This window comes from Eschscholzia californica, unplaced genomic scaffold (genome assembly GCF_041429995.1).
Source record: "Eschscholzia californica isolate CP2 unplaced genomic scaffold, dmEscCali1.0.p SCAF_3, whole genome shotgun sequence".
NCBI classification, from domain to species: Eukaryota; Viridiplantae; Streptophyta; class Magnoliopsida; order Ranunculales; family Papaveraceae; genus Eschscholzia; species Eschscholzia californica.
Genome location: NW_028238420.1, coordinates 27268075 through 27284784, shown reverse-complemented (window position 1 = coordinate 27284784; position 16710 = coordinate 27268075). Strand labels below are relative to the sequence as shown.

The following is a 16710-nucleotide window of genomic DNA, read 5'->3' as shown; positions in this document are numbered from 1 at the left end:
AGTCGGTCCATTTTCTCGACCTCATCAAGTTTTTCTCTCCTCGGTTCTTTCCAAGACCGAACCTTCCATGTTCACCGAAGCTTCGAAATCTCCTCGCTGGCGCACTGCTATGGATAAGGAGATTTAAGCCTTGGATTCAAACAAAATACGAACGCTTGTTCCACTCCCTCCGAATGTCAAAACTATTGGTTGTAAGTGGATTTACAAGATTAAATTCAATTCCGATGGTTCCATCGAACAATATAAGGCACGATTAGTAGCTAAAGGATACACACAAATAGAGGGGCTCGATTATCATGATACACTTGACCCCATTGCTAAATCAGTAATGATGAGACATGAAAATGTCCCATCTGAATCTCTTAACTCGGGTTAGTTAGTCCATTTCGAGCAGTTACTCTCATGAATTACTTGTTTCTCTTGTCCAGGTGCCTTTTACGGAATTGAGCGTGAAAACAGATAAAATCTGGAGAAAGACATACTTGAGGGCATTATGGTCATTGGTTGATTCTGGTATTTCGACCAACATTGATGATCGGGTGAAAAGTAGAGTTCAAGACGGTCCCGTAGGCGAAAACGGGAGTCAAATCGGGGTCTCGACAAGAGAGTTAGCTGAGGTCAAACATTGTGTTAAAATCAGTTGACTAAAATATAGCACAGGAAGTCCAAATACAAGAGGCTGAAATCTGACGGCGTGAAGTCTTCTTGAGCACGTGTCTTCATCCGGAAGCTTGTTGTACCTGTTACAATGTTTCATGCTACTCCATATCATCCCTATAATGATAGCTATTATCTAGCTACTGGGCCCACGATTTTTGGAGTCAATCTCCATAAGCCTAACGGGAAATGCAATATTCACTAAGAAGGCAGGATCAAGTGTATCTCGATGCAAGTTGCTACAATGACCCCATGAAATCTCTTCCCTTTCCTATCTTCATCCGACGGTTTTCCTAACTGCCATGCACTTGAACGTGATAGCTCCTGTTACACCGGATTGTACTCTATAGATACCAGGCAACCTAACATTTACGTGGGAGAGCTTATTGAATTTAAAATTCGAATTCCTCTCATGACAACTGCTGGTTGGCCAAAATTAGTGGGATTTCTTCTCTCTCTTTCTATATCTAACGTGAACAGTAGAAAGTTGGACCAGAGATTTGGAAAGAGATAAAATCGAAGGAGATTCGAGATAGCTGGAAAGGGAAGGAAAATCCGATTCTTTCTTTCTTTCATCTCTATCTGTTGGTGTTTACAGTAGAGAGAGAAAGAGGTTTAAAATATATTTTAGAAGAGGATATTCATATCTCTCCCTCTCTCTCTCTAAAAATTCAAACAGGAAAGAAGATTGATTTGAAGATTTGTATAAAGAGAGATTGAAGAAGATAATTAGAGGGAAAGTTTCTGAAAATTATTAGAGAGAGAAGGATTCGGCTGCTTTACATAAAATCAGATTATAGAGAGAGAAAAATATTGTATCTCTCTGGCTCCATTTAAAGAGAAGATTTACAATATTAAAGATTCTAAAGAGAGAGGGAACAAGAACAGGAAGGTATGAGCTGAAGAAGGAAAGAATCAAAATTCGAATTAGAGAGGGGATTTGGGACTTTTGTTTTGTTCTCTTTAAAAACAGAGAGGATGATTGTCTTCAAGATCATCTCGACTGGAGGGTCTTCCTCTGGTAGCTCAACCAAAACCGACTATATTAGAGAGAGAAAGGGGAGTGGCAGGAACCAGACGATCATCTCTTCGCTCAACATCATCATCCATCTTTCATCTTCATCTTCTGAATTTCTTTTAGTGACAGAGAGAAATTAAGAGAGGTTGAAGAGAGATTAGACAGAAATCACGGGTTTAGCAGAGAAAAACAGAGAAGGAGAGGTTAGAGAGAGAAAACCGATCATCATCATCATCTTCTATCTTTCTTATTCTTCTTTTGATTGTAACTTTTTAGTGAGAGAAGAGATTACAGAGAAAGAGAGAAAGTTAGAGAGAGAGACAGAGGGATATTGTAGAGAGAGAGAAAAACAGATTCTCGGTTTTTAAGAAAGTAATTTGATTTTTCGTGATCTTTTGATTTCTCTTGTTAATTTATACTTCTTAGTGAGAGAGAGGAAGATTACAGAGAAAGAGAGAGAGAGATTACAGAAAGATTGAAAAAGAAACAGAAAGAAAGAAGACGAGAAAATAATTTTCTCTCAGAGAATTCATTTCCGGGAAGACGAGAAAATCTTTTTCCCGGAGGGTGCGTTTGGCAGAATCTCGGAAAATCAGAAGGAAATCACTTCCTTAGGCTCTGTTTGGCTGGAAAATTAGTAAGAAATTCAACTTTTCTACTTTTCTTTTCTTTTTCTATATAGTTAAGCTTCCATCCTTTATCATGAAGAACTAATTTTCTATCTAGGGTTTAGATGAAGTCGTAATAATCATTTTCTCGACAATTTATTAAAGTTTTTACCATTTTAACGATAAAATCTTCCGGGTTTTTAGACCGTTCATGGACTGAAAACCTGAGTTATATAAAGAACTATCTAATCAGACCAAAATAAATTGTCGTTAGAATTGTTAGGAGAACGGATTCAGAAAACCCTAGGCTCTCCCCCATTTGAGTTCCTTGTATCATTTGTAATTATTTTATTTCCATAATTTTATTTTAATATTTTATTCAAAACCAAAATCGAATCATTACAAAAACCGTCTTACTTCCAAGTCTTAGAATAGGTTTCACTTAGTCTCTGAGGAACGAACCGGACTTACCGGAATTATCACTTGACGCCCGTATACTTGCGAGTGGTGACCTATTTAGGAAACTTTTTAGGCCCATCAAGTAACGGTTCGCTTGTTCCTCTCTATTGGCGCCATTAAATTAAGGTTGGCCATTACATCAACTTGATGTTAATAATGCCTATTTACGTGGAGATATTGAGGAAGAAGTCTACATGAAAACACCTCCCAGATATTCCAAAAATGGAGAGTCTTTCGTTTGTCGCCTACATAAATCTATTTATGGCCTCAAACAAGCATCGCAACAGTGGTTTTCTAGATTCTCCCCAGTCCTAATCTCGAAAGGATTTATTCAATCCCTTTCTGATTATTCACTTTTTTATTATTCCAAGGAATCAATTTCAGTTTTTGTACTTGTATACGTAAACGATATAATTATCACTGGAAATGACGATGTTTTCATTTCCAAGCTTAAAAAATTCTTTGATCAAACCTTTTCCCTCAAGGACTTGGGACATTTCCAATACTTTCTTGGTATTGAAGTCTCCCGTTCTCCTCAAGGCATATTTCTTGGCCAGTGAAAATACATCCTTGACATCCTCAAGGACTCCGACCCGAGTGCTTCACGGGTTTCCCCATTTCCAATAGAACAAAAATCTTGCCTTAACATTACTAATGGTGATCCATTTCCCGATCCAACGGTCTTTCGACCCCTCATTGGGCGTCTCCTTTATCTAACCATTACCCGACCCGATATTTCATTCGCAGTCAATAATCTGACTCAATTCGTGCAGTCTCCTAGGTCTTCTCACCTTGATGTGGCTCATCGGGTATTACGATACCTCAAAGGTTGTATTAGCATGGGTACTTTCCTCTCAGCTTCTAGTTCCCTTACTATAACAGGGTATTGTGATTCTGACTGGGCAGGTTGTCCCAACTTCAGACGCTCTACCACTGAATATTTCAGGCTCCTTGGTTCTCGTCCCATTTCATGGAAATCCAAGAAGCAACCAACTGTTGCTAGATCTTCTAGTCAAGCCGAATATCGGGCCCTAGCTACTCTCACTTGTGAATTGCAATGGCTAAAGTATCTCCTCCATGATTTTGGCATTGACCATTGCTCTCCGATGCTAGTCCATTGTGATAATGTGCTGCTCTTCATATTGCAGACAATCCTATTTTTCATGAACGTACCAAACACATCGAGTTAGATTGTCATTTGGTACGTGAGAAGATTCATTCTCGTCTTATTGCTCCCCGATACATACGAACTTCGGAGCAACTCGCCGACATCTTCACAAAACCCCTTAGTGCAGATTCGTTTCAAAAGATACTTGGCTAGTTAGGGGTAAAATCACTTCCCCTCCAAATTGAGGGGGAATATTAGAGAATAGGTCCCAAGCCCATGACGGCCACAACTTGGCATAACCGACGGCTACAATCTAGGGTTTAGTTTTCTTGGATATCAAGATTAGGTATCTTGGGAATCAAGTTAAATATTGCTACTACAATGTAATCGTTCCTTATTTTGTAAGTTGCTATAATGTTCATCTAAAATCCATTATATATATGATGTAAACTTGTATTATCAATCATAACAAAGTATTACAATGATTTCTTCTTCTTCTTCCTTTACTTTGTTATCAATTGTTTATCTCTAGCCTATTCAACACTAAAGATTTCACAGTTTCAACTCAATTTGTGATTTTTGTCTTGAGTTTATACTTGTGTATGGTATGTTTGGATGAATTTTGATTATAGAGTTGAGATGAAGAAATATGTTTATAATTATTGTTCTCTTTGTGGAGTTGGGGTTTGGCTTGAAATCTGATTTTTGAAAAGGGATATCTGTTTTTTTTTATCTTAAAAGAATTAATTTAGGCTGCGGCTTTGGGGTATATCGAATAATCTCCGGGGAATAAACTTTCTAGGGAATCCATGTTTTTTGTACATTTTCGGGGGCATATTTTTTGTTTAGTCCAAAATTTAACTGAATCAAACATTGTCTCCTGATCTTCATCTTCTCTATCACCTTCACCACCACAACTTCCCACACCACCATTCCGACCACCATTGTCATCTCTTCTCTCACTCACTGTTTCTCTCTCTCAGTTTTTCCATCTCTCTCTCACAATTTCTTTCTTTCATTTTCCCTCTTTCTCTCTCGTTCTCTCTTCCTCCTCTCTTTCAGAGAGTTAAGAAAACAAGTAAAGCTCGTATCTTTTTCTCTCTCTAATTTTAACTACTATTCGTTCCTCTCACCTTGTTTCTGATTAATTTCAAACGTTTCTATACTATGTAGATAATGAGATTGCTAAAAGGTTTCAAATACCAACACTTAAAGATGATTCACCAAATACACCCATAACAAATTTAATACAACCCAGAATCAACAATCTTCGTATGCGAGAATTAGATGGGAGGATTATAGGAGTTTTGAAGATGTTCAACTATGGTACGGATGCTAAAAGGGCATTAGAAGTTCTAATGTTCTTTCATTTTGATTCATTATAGAAAGAGAAAACAGTAAATTGAGACGTTCCTTTCGATTTTTCCTTCATTAGATTCATTGATGGTTGGATTCTTCCTACAGAATTTTTTTATGATATTTCAACTACTTTCCTCTTCCTGAAGCAGACCAAAACTTGTTTTCTCTCTCTCTCACTATTCTCATCTTAGATTTTGTGGGTTTAACAGTTAAAAACTATTGTATTTCTTTATTAACCTTGTTTTTCTCCGAGATTGAAGATGATTAGAGCAAGTCTAATGCGGGGGCTCGGGCTCTTAATTTTTGGAGCCCCTGATTTTTTCAACTCCAACGTCGGACTCCCAAATTCAATTTTTGAATTGTTGTAATTAAAATCATCAAAATTCATAAAAATATATTAAAATTCATACATAATTAAAACAACTAAAATAAAACTGTAAAAAATAATTAAAACTAATCGAAATCCCATTCATCCAGTCTTCCACCAATTTCCTATGAATAACAAGTTGTTCGGAAGACATGTTTGAAGCATCTTTGTCCATCAATCCTACCCCAATTTGCATCCGCAGATTTTCTTCTTTTGGCGTTGTTTTCTCTTTGCATGTCTATATTTTCGTTTTGCACATTTATGGACTCTGGCAGAAGTTTATCTCTAGACTCATGACTCGCATTTCTCTCTTTCCAAAATTCAGAGGCTGTAGAATTTTCACCACTTTAGCTTTATTTTTTCCTTGCTTGCTTTTCTTGCAAGTGGTCTTTGTTGGGATGTAGAGGGAGATCCTTCGTCCAAAGAAGGTTTTCTTTTGTTTGATGAAGATTGAGATAAATTTGATGACCATTTGGGATGGTCTTTCAAAATTTTATAACACTGTTCGAACTTAAAAGCTTTGTCGTCATTGTTATGTTTAAACAATTGATATGCAGACTTCAACTGCAAAATAAAATTTTATGTTCATAATTTTGTCAAAAATAAAAAGTTAAGATACTAGGCTGAAAATGTAATATCAAGAGTAATTACCCGATCATTATCATTTTCTCCTCTTTTTGGGTTCCTTTGCAATGTGACGCCCCGTGGCCTGAACCGCGGTTTGCTAGACAGTTTATAAACGAAACTCGGTCCAATACTCACTCAAAACAATTTCAAATATAAACCCAAGCCAAAACTCTCACCATGGGTTACAAATCAAGAACACACGCAGTGAAAATCAAATATATTTTAAGCCTTTAAAAATATGTTCGGAAAACGTGTAACCCAAAATAGTTTTCATAAGTGAAAGTTGGATATTTTGACAGAGTCTCCTCTGTAAATTGAACTCATCAAACTTGAAAAATCTGTCAAACATTCATAACTGTTTTCACAAACTCCAACATATCAATAACATCAAATTCAAAGTGATAATATGCATACTATTTACATGTGTACAATCACAAACCATATCATATCATATTTTGAACTTGAGAACGATAAAAGAAATAATAAATAAATATATATATAAAGTGGTGAAACGGGGAATACCCATGCTCCAAGTAAGATTCATAAGATCCTACCTCATCTTGCGCCTCCAATGATGCACCTGAGTAAGCTCCATCTTCATCGAGCTCCCTAATGCAGTACATTAGTCCAACTGAAATATAAATGGTCATTTGACAGCTACATAGCTGTCAAGAATCCTCTTACAGAGAAAGAATGCATAAAATGAATGTAGCTATACTATGAAAGTCTTATCGGCACTATACAGTTCACTCAAACATCCATCGAATACCTGAAATGCATATAAACCAACCAACCAACTTCCCATAACTCTATTTCACATTTCAGAGTCTTCATAAGCTGACAAACCATATAACAAACCCAATAACATGAATCTATAACTCAAACTGTCCATTCATGTGAAATATGACAAAGTTCTGGTAACCATCTGTATTCCAATTCATTCCCAAAACTAGTCCATTTATGAAATTCGAGCAATAAAATAATTCGGCAGCAACCTGTTTATATATAGACACCCTAAAATAGTCCATTATATCCTAAACATAATCCTGAACATAAATCAGTCGAAGAAACTAAAGAATAACCACTTCAAATTATGAACCCAAAAGAAATTAGACTGGACTATACAGTCTTCAAAATAACTATCATAAAACCCTGAAATTCGGGCGAAATAGAAACTTCTAAACTGCTAGATATGTAGAACAAGTCGAATAGGATTACCCAGAACAAATTTCATAGAATTCCGACTTCGGTGTCGTTTGGCAACCAAAAGTAGAAGTTCTTTTACTTCAAAAAAAATAAAAAAGTTAGTTTGGTAAAATGTTACTTATAAGTAAAAAAGTCAAAAAATTAGTTTGGTAACTCAATTTACTTTTGATAATTTTACTTTTCTTTCTCATAGAGATACTTGATTTTAATTTGTATTTATTTATGATTTCCACGATTACTCTTGTATACGAAGTATTGGTGATATTAGTAGTAGTGGTGGTGCCATGAAGGTATGGTTATGGGGTGTGGTGGTGGTTGAGGTTTGATGGCAGTGGTGGTAGAGAGATATGATGGTGGCAGCGGTGGTGGCGGAGGTATGATGGTGGCGATGGTGGTGGAAGTATGGCGGTGGTGCAAGTACGGTGGCGGTGATGGTGGAAATACGGTGGTGGTGGATAAGGTATGTGAGTGATAGTGACGGAGTTATGGTGGTTGTGGTATGGTGATGGTGGTAAAGGTGGTGGATAAGATATGTAGGTGGTAATGATGGAGGTATGGTGGTAATGATGGAGGTACCATGGTGGTGGTGAAGGTACCGTGGTGGTGGTGAAGGTATGGTGGTGGCGGCGGTGGCGGTGAAGGTACGGTGGTGGTACGGTGGTGGTGGTGGTGAAGGTACGATGATGGTAGTGGTGGTGGTGGAGCTACGAGGTGGTTGTTGTCGAGGTGTGGTGGTGTATGGTGGTGGTACAAATGTGGTGGTTAAGGTGTGGTGGTGGTAGTTGAGGTAGGGTGGTGGGGGAGGTGCAATGCATGTTGTAGTGGTGGTGAGGGTAGAATGGTATGGTAGAAGTTTAGTTGTGGTAGTGGAGCGGAGATAGACAAAAAAAATTCGACAAAAAAAAATTCATGCATGGCTAAAAATAAAGTTACTTTACTTTGAAGTCAAAAGCTAAAAATTTTAACTTAAGAAAAAAGTCAAATGTTAACTTAAATGAAGTCGATAATTTTTGCGTACCAAACTAACTTTTTGACTTTTTTACTTAAAGAAGCAAAAAAGTAACTTATTTAGTGTTGCCAAACGACACCTTAAAACGATGGGTTTTACAAAAGTGAAAGTGAGGTTTTAAAATGACGTGGGTTGTTGTTGAAGAAACGTGTCTTGAGGTGAAGTTGGGTTGATTTAAAAGAAACATTAAAATATGGCTGCAACTTTGGGGAATAAAGAATAATTCCAGGAATAGATTCTCTAGGGAATCCATGTTTTTCCGTACATTCTCGAGCGAATATTTTATTTTAGTCCAAAAACTGACTTGATCAAACATTGCCCCCTAATCTTCATCTTCTTTATCACCTACACCACCACAACTTCACACCACCACCATTCCGACCACATTGTCAGCTCTTCACTTTCCTCTCTTCTCCTCTCTAACTCATTATTACCCTCTCCCTCATTGACTATCTCCACGTCGTTCTCACTCTAGATCTTTCTCTCTTTCATTGTATATCACTCTCATTATTTCTCTCGTTTTAGACATTTTTTTCTCTTTTTCACAGTCTCTCTCTCCCTCTCTCTCGGTATGTATACATCTTTCCGTGAAAATCACAGAGTTCGTGGCCACGAAACATTTTGTGGCCACGTAACGTTTTGTAGCCACGAAATGGTCTTGACCACAAAACACTTTGGGGACACGAAATTTTTCGTGGCCACGAAATTCTCGAGGAGGGTCCCACCAGAAATCTTCCTCGATGTCAAGTTCCGACGAAGGGAACACTTCCTGTTGTCGGGACGGTGTCTGTGAAAGGGGGGAGAAACAATGAAAGATCGATTGAGAAACAGTGAGAGATTGAGAGACAAATAGTGAGAGATAGAGAGACATAGATAGGGAGAGTAATACAGAGAGATATTAAGAGATAGACAAAGAAAAATCGAGAGAGACCAAGAGAAGAAGAGGGAAGGAATAAGAGAATAAGAGAGATAGGAAGGGAGAGATAGATAGATAGATAGATAAATAGATATATAGATAGATAGATAGATAGATATATATATATATATATATACATATATATTCATATATATATTCATATATATATGTACATACATGTACATACATATATGTACATACATGTACATACATATAATGTACTATATGTACAATACATGTACATACATATATATATACATACATGTACATACATATTATATATACCAATTTTAAGAAGGATCGTTTAACATAAGAGAAAAGAGAAAACTTACAAAGATGGGAGAGCAGAAACCAGACTTAATCTTCCAAAGCTTTATTACAATCTTATTATTACAGAGCTTGACAGAGGAAGAGAGAAGAAACTAAAAACTTGAAAAAGGAAAAACTTAGAAGAAATTGCTTAGGTTCAGAATGAACCAACATTCGGAATTTATAGAAATTTTTAGATGACCGGAACAGTTCCGGTTTCCAGGTCTACTTCGTCGTCTTCTGATGAATAGTGAATAGTAAAATTGACTTTTACTATTTGCCTTTTACTATTTGTCACAGTAAGCCGCCTTCTACTGTTGAGAATAGTTCTTGACTCTTCCTGTCGAAATAGTTCTTGACTCTTCCTGTCGAAATAGTCTTGACCTTTACTATTTAAGCCGACAATCACTTTTTTGAATAGTGTCTTCTAGATGCTGATACTGTTGAAAAATAATACTGAAATACGGATTTACTGTACAGTAACTGTAGCAAACTACTGATCTTTTTGTTTGCCTTTTGCAGATTTTAGTAACTTCTGAGAATGCACTTCGATGATAGCATCCCAGTAATCTGCCATTGAGGTATCCGATTTTGCTGATTTTGAGTCATCGAAATCCTCATTCGGATCTTGGCTTTCTCCAGCCAATACAGCATACTGATTTTCTTGAGATGACGAGTCATCTATCATTTCAGCCTCTATATCTTGCTTCTGATGATGAGCTAGGAATTGATTTTTAATTATTTCCATAGCTTTAATCTGTTGATCTACAGATGAAAGGTTCGGATATTTTTTCTGAATATCATCCAATAAAAATTGGAAAATATTATCAGAAGGTGAAATAGGTACGGATTTTTGAGTAGCCTTATAGGCATTTTCATACTCAATTACAGTTTGACAAATGAGTTTATGGGTATCTGTAATAGAAAACCCATCCCACCATTTATAATGAAAAGTTCTGCTGATACATGGAATTAAGAGATCATCAAAGTGAAATTCTAGATCCCATCTCCATATCCATGGTATTTTGAACTCTGCCATATAACAGAGTGCTGATAACCCTTTTGGGGTTTTTTCTGCAGTTTTTCCCTTGAGCTTTGGATGACACTCATACCATTTTAGCCAAGGGTCTTTCAGTGTATCTGGTAAGAAACTCAGTTCTGGACCGAATTTCTCCCACCAATGCAGAAACCAGAGAGGGAAACCTTTTCCCTTAACAATTTCAGGGTTAATGCTGATAAACCAGGAGTGTTTCCTGATCGGATTCTGATAATAGAACATGAATGACCATGCCAAAACATAATCCCAATAATTATAGTTTTGACCATTCAATTTCAGGCTTCTGGGTCTTGAGGGGTCAAGAGCCCATTCTGTTATATGTAAGACTTTTACTATATAACACTTAGAATGTGTTATAGGAGACTTACTATCTTTCAGATTATAATGGTGGTGTACCATTTGTACAGATTCTGTTTCATTCAAAATGGCTTCATAGATATATCTATGCTTGCCATCTTGGATAGGATAATTTTGTACTCCTAAGTACCGTTCCTTGATGTGCCATGGATCATGTTTCCACTGGACATCTTCTAAGGATACAGATAGTATTTTTTCAGTTACTAACTTTTTAGCATAAATGATTTCCTTTTTTAGGATATCTTTAGCAGTTAGTTTCGGATTAGGTTTATCCTGAGAGGATGATCCTACTACAGGGAATTCTGATAGAGAAGAAAACTTCCCTTTTTTCTGATTTACTTTCTTCGGATATCTGAATCCTCCTGCTCCTTTATCAGGTGGTTCCATCTTTATTCTGCAAAAATTCACGGGTTAAGAAATCAGGAAGAGAGTTCTGATTTCCTTTAATATATTCAATTTTAAAATCGAATGCAGATAATTCAGATTGCCATCTTGCAAAAATTTGTTTAGAAACTAAATTTTTAACATCCTTTTGCAAAATATCTTTTGCAGCACTACAGTCAATACGGAGTAGAAAAGATTGATTTAATAAATCATCTTGAAATTTAGAAATGCATTTGACTATTGATAACATTTCTTTTTTGATGGTGGAATAGTTTCTCTGAGCATTCTTCCACAGTCCAGATGCGAATCTAAGTAATTCTTCTTTATTGGTAGAAGGGTTTTTCTGTTTTAGAATACCTCCATAACCAATATCAGAGGCATCCGTTTCAACAATTTTGAACCATTGAGGGCTTGCTAACCCTAAACATGGTAATTGTTTTACTCTAAGTTTGATTTTTCGGACTGCTTGGGTATGCTGATCATCCCAAGGTAATGGATTCTTTTTAAGCCTATCATATAAAATAGCACTATCCATTGCTATATTCTGATAATAGTCTGCTATATAATTAAGACTTCCTAAAAATCTTTGCAATTGATTTTTGTCTCTAATTTCATCAGGAAATTTAGAGGCAAATTCAATGCTTCTGTCAATAGGGATTATTGTCCCTTGACTAATATTCTGTCCTAGAAATCTAACTTCAGTTTGAAAGAGTTTCATTTTAGGTGCAGATATGACTAAACCATTTTTTCTGATAACATCTTTTGTAATTCTAAGATGTCTAAAATGTTGATCTATATTAGATGAAAATACTAATATATCATCTATATAGACAATAGTAAAATTTGAATACGGAATAAAAATATCGTTCATAATATTTTGAAATTCTGAAGGGGCATTTTTTAAACCGAATGGCATAACATTCCATTCATAATGCCCAAAGGGTACAGTAAATGCAGTTTTATATCTATCTTCTTCAGTTAGTTGAATCTGATAGTATCCAGATTTAAGATCAAATTTAGAAAATATTTTTGCAGAATGCAATCTATCTAAAAGATCTTTTTTGTTTGGAATAGGATATCTAATCCATTTCAGAGCATCATTCAAAGGTTTGTAATTTACTACAAGCCTTGGAACACCTCTTTCCTTTTCAGCTGCTTTATTCACATAGAAAGCGGTACAACTCCATGGTGAATAACTTTTTCTGATAAGCTTCTTTTCTAATAAATCTTGAATTTCTTTCTTACAAAGTTCAAGATATTCAGCATTCATTTGACTAGGACGAGCCTTAGTCGGAATCTGAGTTTTTTCATCAAATTCAGGTTTATAAGGTAAAGATACAATATATTTTTTCCTTTCCCAAAAAGCATTGGGAATATTGCTACAAACTTCGGTTAGAAATTGATTTTCAATTTCTTTGATTTTTAGTTTTATCTCTGGGGAGTTCAATTTCTCGGAAATATTCAAATTATGTATTTCTTCTTGTAAGAAGTTTAAATGAGCAGTTTTAGAATTAATTAAATATTCTAACTCATTTAAAGTCCTGGTTTCAGGGCTAGTAATAAATTCAAAATGTATTTTATGATTCTGAAAACTAGCATATAGTCCTGTTTCATCTATCTTGTCATAAGGGAAAAATAAATTAATAAATGGAGTTCCCAGAATAACTTCTTGAGATAAATTTCGGATTAAAATAAAGGTTTGTGGAATACAGATTCCTTTATTACAAATATAAGCTTCAGGTAGCTTATAATTAATTGGCATTCTATCTCCACTTGCAGAATGTAGAGATTGTACGGTTTTTTCGAAGTATTTAGTTGGAACTAAACCTTCTCTAATACAGTTCATGTCAGCTCCGCTATCCACCAATGCTACTGCATTAGTAATGGTATATTCTTTGTTGATAACAATATTAATACTTATATACCATTTCTGATAGGTAATTTTCTGCATAGTATTTAAAAAGATAAGATTATTATCTAAAATACTAGATGGTTCTGTGTTTAGAGTAGTAATCGATTTATCTTTTGATTGATGTTTTTCAGCTAGACTTTCCAATTGAATAAGTCTGATATTCTGGTTATCTAATTCTTCTCTAATGAGTTTTATTTCAGATTTAACTATATTTACCTCACTTCTTAAATCTTGAGAAGTAGAAGGTTTTAAAGAAGTTTCTGGTTTTCCTTCAAGTCTTTGAAGTACTTCTTTCATACTGTAATGTTTAGTAATATTCGGTTTCTCAAAGGAACTAGGAGAGTTTTTTGTCTGTTCTAAGCAAAATTGTAATATTTTACTTTTTAGCAGAGGGTCTGTTATTTTATCTATCATAGATATTATTTCTGATTGAGTATCCGTTAAAACATTAATACTCAAGCCATTCATTTCTACAATGGCTTTCCAATAGTCTTGGTTTTTGGAACATTGTCCTGAACAAGGTTCCTTTTCAGATATATCTTCTGATTGGCTAGAAGATAGAAAGTCAATTTCATTGACATCCTCAGAGTCACTAGAAGATGAAGACTCTTCTTCAGTATTAGAGGTCAGGAAAACTTTGCTTAATTCAGCTTTTAGATTGTCATCAATTTTTAATTCATTCAGTTTTCTTTTGGTAGAACATTTATTAGCATAATGCCCTATTTTTCCGCATTTAAAACAAGTTTTATTACTTGTTTTTTGTCCTGATTTTATTTCAGATTTATTAGGAATATAATTTCCTTTAAATCTTTTCTTATGTCGAGGCTTCTGATAATAAATTTCTTTATTCTGTTTGTATTTTCTTCTTTTCTTATAATAAGATTTTCGAGAATGCTCTTTCGAATCTCTAGAATTCCTTTTATGAGATTTTGGATAATCAATTTTCATATCATATGCAAATTGACTACAGAATTCACCAATTTCTTTTTTCCCATGCAAATTCTGTTTTTTCAATTGGTATTGTAATTTCATATCATTACAAATTTCTAATCCAGTTTGAACACAAGTAGTAATTATATGTCCATAAGTTAGATAACTATAAGAGATGATGTTTTCATTATTTTGATCTCTTAGTCTTTGTCTAACTTTTTCAGCAAAAAGAGGAGGAAGTCCATCAATGAACTTAGCCTTCCAATATTCAGAATTAGCATCATTGCGTTGCATAACTTTACAGATAAAGACATCTTTATACCATCTAAAATGGGTTAAAGATGGACATCTAAGGTTCTGTAAAAGTTCTCGACTTTTCTCTTGTCTTTGAGGATGACTTCCCACAAAATGCAAAAGAATAGTCTGAAGTAAAGTATAAACTGCATCAGGTTTAACTTGTGCAGTATTTGGTTCAGGTTTTGTAGCTGTGAAAATTTCAGTCTGCTGGGCAACAGTGAGAACATTATCCCACCATCCTTTTAAGGCACCAACAAAACCAGTAACAATGAATTTAGCCACAGCCGAATCATCATTACCACTAGCTTTGCAAATGCTGGCATACATTAACATTTTATGAACAACTTCATAAATTTGATATTCTGAAAGACCATCAATATTCCATTCATAAATGGAACGACCATTATAAGAATTCTGATTTTGATAAAAGTCTTCTTCAAAGAGGAGATCTTGAGGAGTAGGTCTCTTATAATAGGTCTTAAAACCTGTATTAGGTTCATTACCAAGTTTATATAACATGGTTTGAATTTTACTGATATCTGGTCCAGACTCAAGATCAGAGTTTTCAGTACTAGAATCTTGGCTAATAATATTAATCTTTAAATTTTTCATTCTTTCAATGATTAAATTAGCAAAGTCTACATCCTGTTTATCAGACAGTTTAAAGTCTTTGATTTCTGGGCTAGGTTTAACATCTACTTCAACAATTTCTTTGTCTTTATTTTTTGAAGTGGATTCAACCTTGGTAGATAAAACTTTAGGTATATCCTTAAGTTTTTCTTCAATACTACTCAATTGATTATGAATAGTATCTTCAATTCTGATTAATTGACTACCAATAGTCTGAAGACTTAGATTGGTATGATTGTGCTGTTTTATGACGGTAGTTACTGATTCACTAGGTATAGCATAGGGAACTGCTTCTAGTGCTTTACTTTCATTGTCATTTTTAAGAGTCAAGGCTTCAGGTGGAGGATGAATAGAATTAATCTTAGTTCCATCACTCTTAGTCCATATTTTTGTATAATCTTCTAAAACATGGATAGTTTTCTGATTAGGGTACCAATTATGAAACCAAATAGTAAAGGTTGTCATTTTTTGATCCCTTTCTAACTCTTGATAATAAATATTTTTAATATTTTCAAGAGTCCTACTATTAAAGGCTTCAAAAAACCAATTTCGGAAAGCTTCATGTTTTGTCATCATGAGCTCCTGATTAAGCCACTGTCTAGGTATTGATCCTGGACTATAATCCATAAAATTTTATAAATGGAAACTCATTTCAGATTGAGTCGGAGAAGTCCTTTGTTCTTTCTCCTGTTCAGTTGTCTGTTCAACATAGACTCCATGTGGAATTTGTTGATCAGAAATCTTTAATCCTCGGATGATCTGCTCTTTAAGTTCATCATTTGATACAGAGTATCTAGATAAACTACTAGGATATGAGACTTTATAGTCTTCTATCCTTTTGGCAGAAGAACTTTTAGTTAAGCTTAGTTTACTGATTTTATTAGGGGCAAATGTTATTTCAACATCTCCCTCAGGTGTTTGGGTTATTTGATTTAAATTCCTGTTCATAATATTGACAGGTGGTACAGCATCCTGTACAACCCATTCATGTGGAAAATCAATTTCTTCCCATTTAATTAACTTCGGAATTGCAATATTAGTAGTCAAGCAATTACTATCTATTACTATAGTCTTGCCTGGTTCACTACGCAGTATTGCGTTAGGAGTCAAGGTATTCATTACCTTATAATGAATCCTATATATTACTGATATTGTCTCAGATCCAGGGAGATAATTATATCCCTGTGTTTGAATATGCAGGGACACTGCCTCAAACAGATTTCTATCTGTCAAAGATAAGGTCAAATTCGGGTAAACATTAAAATAAACCGGTCCATGGCATAAACTAGTTTGGATTATTCCCATTAAAGATGGTAAGAAATCCAAACACCTAGCATCTCGCAAATAGGATAAGATACTGGCATTTAATCCGGCCAAAGTCAAAGGTTTGAATGCTATTTGAATGCATCCAACGTGCAGGTAGTTGTATTTAGATTTTAAATACTTTTCAATATCTTTAAGACTCAAAAGTCTAAGGGTTTTGACTTCTTGGTCAAGTCC

The 16710-nt window shown here is 35.0% G+C and overlaps 1 long non-coding RNA gene across 1 annotated transcript; it reads left to right on the top strand.

The window, feature by feature from the left end:
* The first annotated feature begins 1653 nt into the window (after positions 1-1653).
* LOC147549289 (uncharacterized) lies at positions 1654-2417 on the top strand. Its single transcript, XR_015237939.1, has 2 exons — positions 1654-1878; positions 1980-2417. It is a non-coding gene; the product is annotated as an uncharacterized LOC147549289 (long non-coding RNA).
* The last annotated feature ends 14293 nt before the right edge of the window (positions 2418-16710 follow it).